The sequence below is a fragment of the Neoarius graeffei genome, chromosome 16 (assembly GCF_027579695.1).
Source record: "Neoarius graeffei isolate fNeoGra1 chromosome 16, fNeoGra1.pri, whole genome shotgun sequence".
NCBI classification, from domain to species: domain Eukaryota; kingdom Metazoa; phylum Chordata; class Actinopteri; order Siluriformes; family Ariidae; genus Neoarius; species Neoarius graeffei.
Genome location: NC_083584.1, coordinates 18,358,945 through 18,365,987, shown reverse-complemented (window position 1 = coordinate 18,365,987; position 7,043 = coordinate 18,358,945). Strand labels below are relative to the sequence as shown.

The following is a 7,043-nucleotide window of genomic DNA, read 5'->3' as shown; positions in this document are numbered from 1 at the left end:
ACAGACTGCAACTGAGCAGACAGGATGCCCAAGACTGGTAGTTTGGTGGCGCTGGGAATTGAACTCACGACTTTCTGTAGCCCATTGCCTTAACCACTGAGTTACCACATGCACTTATGTAATGTGATAATAACTAACTCAGAGTTAGAGTTTTCACTTTTAAATAGATACGTGTACCGCTGCAGCTTGTTTGCAGTTTCTTGAATTGCATTCCTTCAAATACTAAATTATTTAAGCCATTTTAAAAATAAATTATTCAAGGAATTTGACATCCCTTGCTATAGGGCATGTGGAAGAAGAAGTGGCTGAATGTGAATTTGCCTCCTTAAACACACAACAACCTCAAATGTTAAGATTTCGCTTCTAAACACACGTCCACCGCTGTAGTTAATTTACAACTGCTACGTACTAATAAACCTACTGATGTTGAAAGAACAGACTTAAAGATCACAGTTTTAAAATTTGTATGTTGGTTTACTGGCTAGAAACATACAGCTGAATTGGTCATTTAATAGATTTCACATTGATGGCATCAGTTTGATATGAGAAAATTGGCAGATATGTAGCATTTACTCCACGAAATCGAGTCGAGCTGATAGCCGATGAGGCACGTAGCGCCAAGTTGGCTATAAGCCATGTACGACGAGATTGAGTGGAATAACTGTTTTATTCTATCCACATTCACAGGATTTTGAGAAACAGAGCATTTTTATTTTTATTGTTTGCAAATTTGATAAATAAAAACTTTATACAAAATGTCCGATAAAATAATTTCTGCTTAGAATGTAAACAAACCGGCGAAATGAGAGGAGCAATTTGTGAAAAATGCGATAATAATTCTTAAAAAAATTAAAAAAAAAAAAAACGTTCCTACCATCAAATACTTTTATTCCATGTTTTGTCGCTTTTTTTTTTGTATTTTTTGGGGTTTTGTTTTCAAGTAGTTTTTATTTCATCCTCAGTTGGCTCAGCAACACGCTCTGCCATTTTGTTTTTCTCTACTCATGGTATATGAGCTGATATCATAGTAGTAGAGTAGCCAATCAGAGTGCGCGATTGCTCATATCCAGTGAATGTGGATAGAATAATTTCTGATATTTCTTGTGAGTTAAATCTCATTCCCCAGAAATCAACTCTTCAAGCAATCTCAAATTTTGTCACCTTCCAACAAACTCAGTATCACAAAGGAAATTTGCACAGTCAAAATGTTATTAGAAATATCTCCAAGTTTAATAATGTCAATCTGGCAACCCTAGTTTCATTCATTACATTACATTATATTACAAGCATTAAGCAGATGCTCTTATCCAGAGCAACGTACAACATACCCAGGGCAGCATTTGAGGGTTCGCTGCCTTACTCAATGGCACTTCAGCATTTCCTGCTGGTCCAGGGAATCAAACCAGCAACGTTTTGGTCCTAAAGCTGCTTGTCTAACCATTAGGCCATGGTATGAATATTAAATACTGTACATCATGATAGACTTCATGAGAACATCACTCTCAAACCTCAGCATTAATGTAATATTAAATAAGTAATATTAAAAATGTAGTTCAAGGAAATTGAAAGCCCTTGTTGTAACATGTGGAAGGGAAAGTGGTTTAGTCTGAGCCGTCCTTCTTAAACACATATCTCACACTGCAGATATTGGGAGATTTGTTTTGTAAATCCACAACATGTCAGTTGAACTTTGTGGTTGATTTGGAGCTGCAACATCTCATCTCATCTCATTATCTCTAGCCGCTTTATCCTGTTCTACAGGGTCGCAGGCAAGCTGGAGCCTATCCCAGCTGACTACGGGCGAAAGGCGGGGTACACCCTGGACAAGTCGCCAGGTCATCACAGGGCTGACACATAGACACAGACAACCATTCACACCTACAGTCAATTTAGAGTCACCAGTTAACCTAACCTGCATGTCTTTGGACTGTGGGGGAAACCGGAGCACCCGGAGGAAACCCACGTGGACACGCGGAGAACATGCAAATTCCACACAGAAAGGCCCTCGCTGGCCACGGGGCTCGAACCCGGGCCTTCTTGCTGTGAGGCGACAGCGCTAACCACTACACCACCGTGCCGCCCGAGCTGCAACATAAACTAAAAAAAAAGAATTTGCTTTGAATAAAAAAAAAAAGATGCTTTGTGACTATTTCTGAGGTTTTGCTTTCATGAATTAAATCCAGAGATTCTGAAATGTTTACAGAAAAAAAATTCTCTGGGTTTTTTATTTTATTTTATTTATTTATTTTTTATTTTTTAAATTTGATGCCACAGTTTTGCTGGAACTTCCTCTGAATCCTCTGAACTATGTATGATGAAAATGCCTTTATTATGTAGTTTCACAAGCCAGATCTACAGCTTTTCTTCGAGAGGCTGCTACGTTTTGTTCTTAAACAGGGTCGAGATCTGCCGATGTTCACAGGAAGCGCTCGAACAAAACTCTAAAAACATTTAAATGTGATGCTGTTATTATACATATATTTTTTAAATCCAGTGAGTATAAATTGCTCTGAAAGAGCTCGTTGTATGACAGTGTTCAAAAGTTTGTATTGCCATTAGAAAACCAGGAAGTGCAACTATGCAATCAGGTTACACTGATTTACATTTTCATGTCGAGCCGTAGACCCTTTTTGAGTCATACGCAGACTTATGCTGAGTCTGAGTATCTAGGCTGACTGTCTAGTGTGCATTAGCAGACAAGAAAAAGCGGAATATATCAAATTACCAGAATACATGCATTGAATAACCTGATTACTGAGCTAAAATCCAGGTGTCTTAAAATCCAATAATGGCTTAAATTGGATATCAGATGTCTCAGTGTGTCGGTTAATGAGTGTTTGACTAATGGTAGGTGCTGAAATCAGATACGCAGGCCTTAATGTATTATTACTGAGCATTTAAATGCACTTGATGATAGCTGCCTGCGGCCCCATTGTGGCGTCAATCACAGACAGAAGAGAAAGAGCACTCGCTGCAAAACTTTACGCCGTCTGAACTCTTCTCTCACAGCCTGATATAAATAGGCAAAGGTTAAAGGTCATGGCAAAATGCTCCTTCTCTTCGCCTGTTGCGTGACTTCTTCAAGGCTAGTCCATCTATAGCCATAATGACGAGATGTGTTTTTGTGTGCGTGCGTGCGTGCGTGCATGGAAAATGAAGGAACAGCAAGATGCAGCACGCATCAGCGGCTGTTGCTGCTCTGCTAAATCTGCTCAACAAACCCAGCGGATGGGAATGAGACACTAAACTCATTCTGTGGCCAATTTGCTGTGCACATTATACATGCCTTCGTCTGCACACGTCCTGTCTCTATACCTTTGTGCTACTGACTTTTCACTGATGAGTGTTTGCTCAGATTAGTTTCCCTGGGTTTCACTGGTTTCTTTATAACATTGTTGTTTCCGCCTGTGCGTAGTTTTTCTGTAACGAGTCTGTCCTCTTCGCAGTAGTCTTACTCGATTATTGATTTCAACAGGAAGGACTACAAATGGGCAGTAAAACACATGTGACAATTTTTTATTATTATTAATATTGGAATTACACTCATTATGTAGCATTTTAACCTCTACATAATGAATACTTACCCCGGTCATATATTTAGAAAGTATTTGCACTGATCCCATTTATCATATTTCGATATGATTCCTAACACAATTTTCAAATTCAAATTTTATTGGTCACAGACACAATCATACAGAGTAAGACATGCAGCGAAATGCTTATTGCAATGCTCCGTAGGTCGTGAGAATAATGGTAAAAAAGGAGAGGGAGTAAAATAGAATGTAGTAAATAGAATAAAAAATAAGAACATGATGATGGAGTGCTTTGCAGAATATACACAATATACAGAAAATGTATACATAATGGTTATTCCACGAAATCGAGTCGTACATGAGCTGATAGCTGACGAGGAGCGTAGCACTGAGTCGGCTATAATCCATGTATGACGAGATCGAGTGGAATAACTGTTTTATTCTATCCACATTCACTGGATTTTGAGAAACAGAGCATTTTTATTTTTATTGTTTGCAAATTCGATGAATAAAGACTTTATACAAAACGTCTGACAAAATCATTTCCGCTTAGAATCTAAACAAACCGTCGAAATGACGGGAGCAATTTGTAAAAAATGCGATAATAATAATTCTTGACAAATAAAAAAAGATGCGTTCTTACTATCAAATACTTTAATTCCATGTTTTGTTGCTTTTTTGTATTTTTATGGGTTTTGTTTTCAAATAGAGGTTTTATTTCGTCCGCGGTTGGTTCAGCAACACGCGCCGCCATTTTCTTCTTCTTCTTCTTCTTCAGGGTTTTTTGGCGGTTGGCAAACCAGCTTAAAGGTGCACCAACTTACCACCACCGACTGGGCTGGAGTGTGGAACAGGAGATGGGGGGGGGGAGTAACTATGTCCTTTTAGCTATTTCTGTTTCTTTTAAATACTTAATAACAAAGTGATATATCTGACTTGATGCGCTCCGCCATTTTGTTTTTCTCTACTCACAGTATATGAGCTGATATCCTAGTAGCAGAGTAGCCAATCAGAGTGCGTGATTGCTCATATCCAGTGAATGTGGATAGAATAATGTAGAATATATGATATACAGAATAAGTATAAATATATTGCACACAACAAATATATTTGCCTGTATTTGTCCAAACATATCATTTTTGACCCCATGCACAAGCAAGGTGCAATTTCTCATTTAAGCCTCTCTAGTCTCTTATTACATGAGTTCATACATCATAAATAGTTTATAACTCTATAGACAAAAATTGCATGTTTCACTTGCTACACAATATGTCTTGGCATACACTATGTAAGAAATAAAACACTTCTTAATATATTCAGCGACGGGGTGATGCAGTGCACAATGCAGCAGGAAGTCGAGTTCCTGTTATCAGCGAGAAGTTGATTCATTTCCACCAAAGGACATCGCGAAGCCTTGAAACTGACCAATGACAGATGACATTTGTATGAATCAAAGAATGGCATCATACTTTTTTTTTTAATAACTTATTAGTCAGTTTTGAGTTACAGTTAAGGAAAGTTCCTGTTATCACTTACATTATCACAGCTTTAAAGAGATGTTCCCTTACCTGCTTCTCATTTTTGCTTCTCTTGAAGTTAATAAGATGGCAAAAAAAAACAGATAGTTGTGTGACTGAGAAACTAGAAAGCACAACATCCTCTGTGCTGAAGAAAACGTACTGGCTATTACAAAGCACTGACACATAATATATCTTTATTAAATACAGTAACCACATTAAGGCGACACGGTGGTGAAGTGGTTAGCGCTGTCGCCTCACAGCAAGAAGGTCCGGGTTTGAGTCCTGTGGCCGGCGAGGGCCTTTCTGTGCAGAGTTTGCATGTTGTCCGCGTGGGTTTCCTCCGGGTGCTCCGGTTTCCCCCACAGTCCAAAGACATGCAGGTTAGGTTAACTGGTGACTCTAAATTGACCGTAGGTGTGAATGTGAGTGTGAATGGTTGTCTGTGTCTATGTGTCAGCCCTGTGATGACCTGGCGACTTGTCCAGGGTGTACCCCGCCTTTCGCCCGTAGTCAGCTGGGATAGGCTCCAGCTTGCCTGCGACCCTGTAGAAGGATAAAGCGGCTAGAGATAATGAGATGAGATGAGTAACCACATTAGTATTTGGGGTAGGTAAGGAGGGAGGTGTGAATGAATGATAGTGTGCCGGTACTGTGATAGTGTTTAGCCTTGGAACATGAGAGAGAGAGAGAGAGAGAGAGAGAGAGAGCAATGTGAACTATCAGCTCGGCTGACGTCACACAAATTCACCCATGATTCCCTCTGTGGCCTTGTCCTTCACTTGGAATTTTTTCCTCTCTCTCTCTCTCTCTCTCTCTCTCTCTCTCCCTCTCCCATGCTCTCAGCTCCCATATCACTTACATTACATACCTCCAACCAATATCATTACGTTTGACAGCAGAGTATGAGAGCTCTGATTTACAGCTGCTTCAATCTTCTGTGAAACTCTCTCTTACATTCACTTGCCTCCCATAGCCTTGTGTTTGCCTGTCTCGATCGCATGAGCCAGAACATGAATATCAACCTCATAGTGCTAAATTTAGTATGGCAAGCCTCGGAGTGTGAGATTTGTGGCTGTTTGTCCTTTTACATGTCATGCTGCTTACGTGACAGCAGTCGTGCTGAGCTTTGTGGCTTTGCAAATGATGGTGAAGTGGGAGGGATGTAAACGTGGTGATATAACTGATCACAGCACGACACTGAGAGCAACGTTTCACAACGTAAAGGGCTGAAACAGCACACGCAAACAGGCCCATTAGCGTGAGATAAATCATTGCACAACTGCACCTGCTGAGTAGGGGAAAGGGCTGACTGAAACACATGCATGTACACGCATGCACACGCCCACACATCAGGCCTGACAAGACTTGGTTCACTCTATTCACACTTTCATCTTTAAATATCCAAAGGGAAAAACGCGTTCAAGTGATTCTACTTTTACGTTAAATCTTCACATGATACATAGAAAAAAGCCTAATAAACAAACTGTTGAAAAAGTTAATGATACCTTTCTGTTGTAGCCAGCATTAACTTTTTCAGCAGTTTGTGGGATTGGACCATATGGGCTAGCCTTTGTGCCCCATGCGAATCAATGAGCCTTCGACACCCATGACCCTGTTGCCGGTTCACCGGTTGTCCTTTAGATCCTTGGACCACTTTTGGTAGGTACTAACCACTGCATACCAGGAACACCCCACAACGTGTGCCATTTTGTTCGATGCTCAGACCCAGTCATCTAGCCATCACAATTTGGCCCTTGTCAAAGTCGTTCAGATCCCTACGTTTACCCATTTTTCCTGCTTCCATCACATCAACTTCAAGAACTGACTGTTCTCTTGCTGCCTAATATACCCCACCCTTTGACAGATGCCACTGTAATGAGATAATGAAATAATATTGGCTGGCTTTGAGTGGTCCATTCAGCTTGCATGATATTGAACAAGTTGAAGACGAGTAGCTGAATGGAATATATCTGATAGACTCTCTTTTCCA

General features: G+C 40.1%; 1 protein-coding gene across 2 annotated transcripts in view; it reads left to right on the top strand.

Moving 5' to 3' along the window:
- Nucleotides 1-7,043, top strand: part of s1pr2 (sphingosine-1-phosphate receptor 2) — a 62,760-nt gene that overhangs the window by 34,658 nt on the left and 21,059 nt on the right. The window lies entirely within an intron of this gene.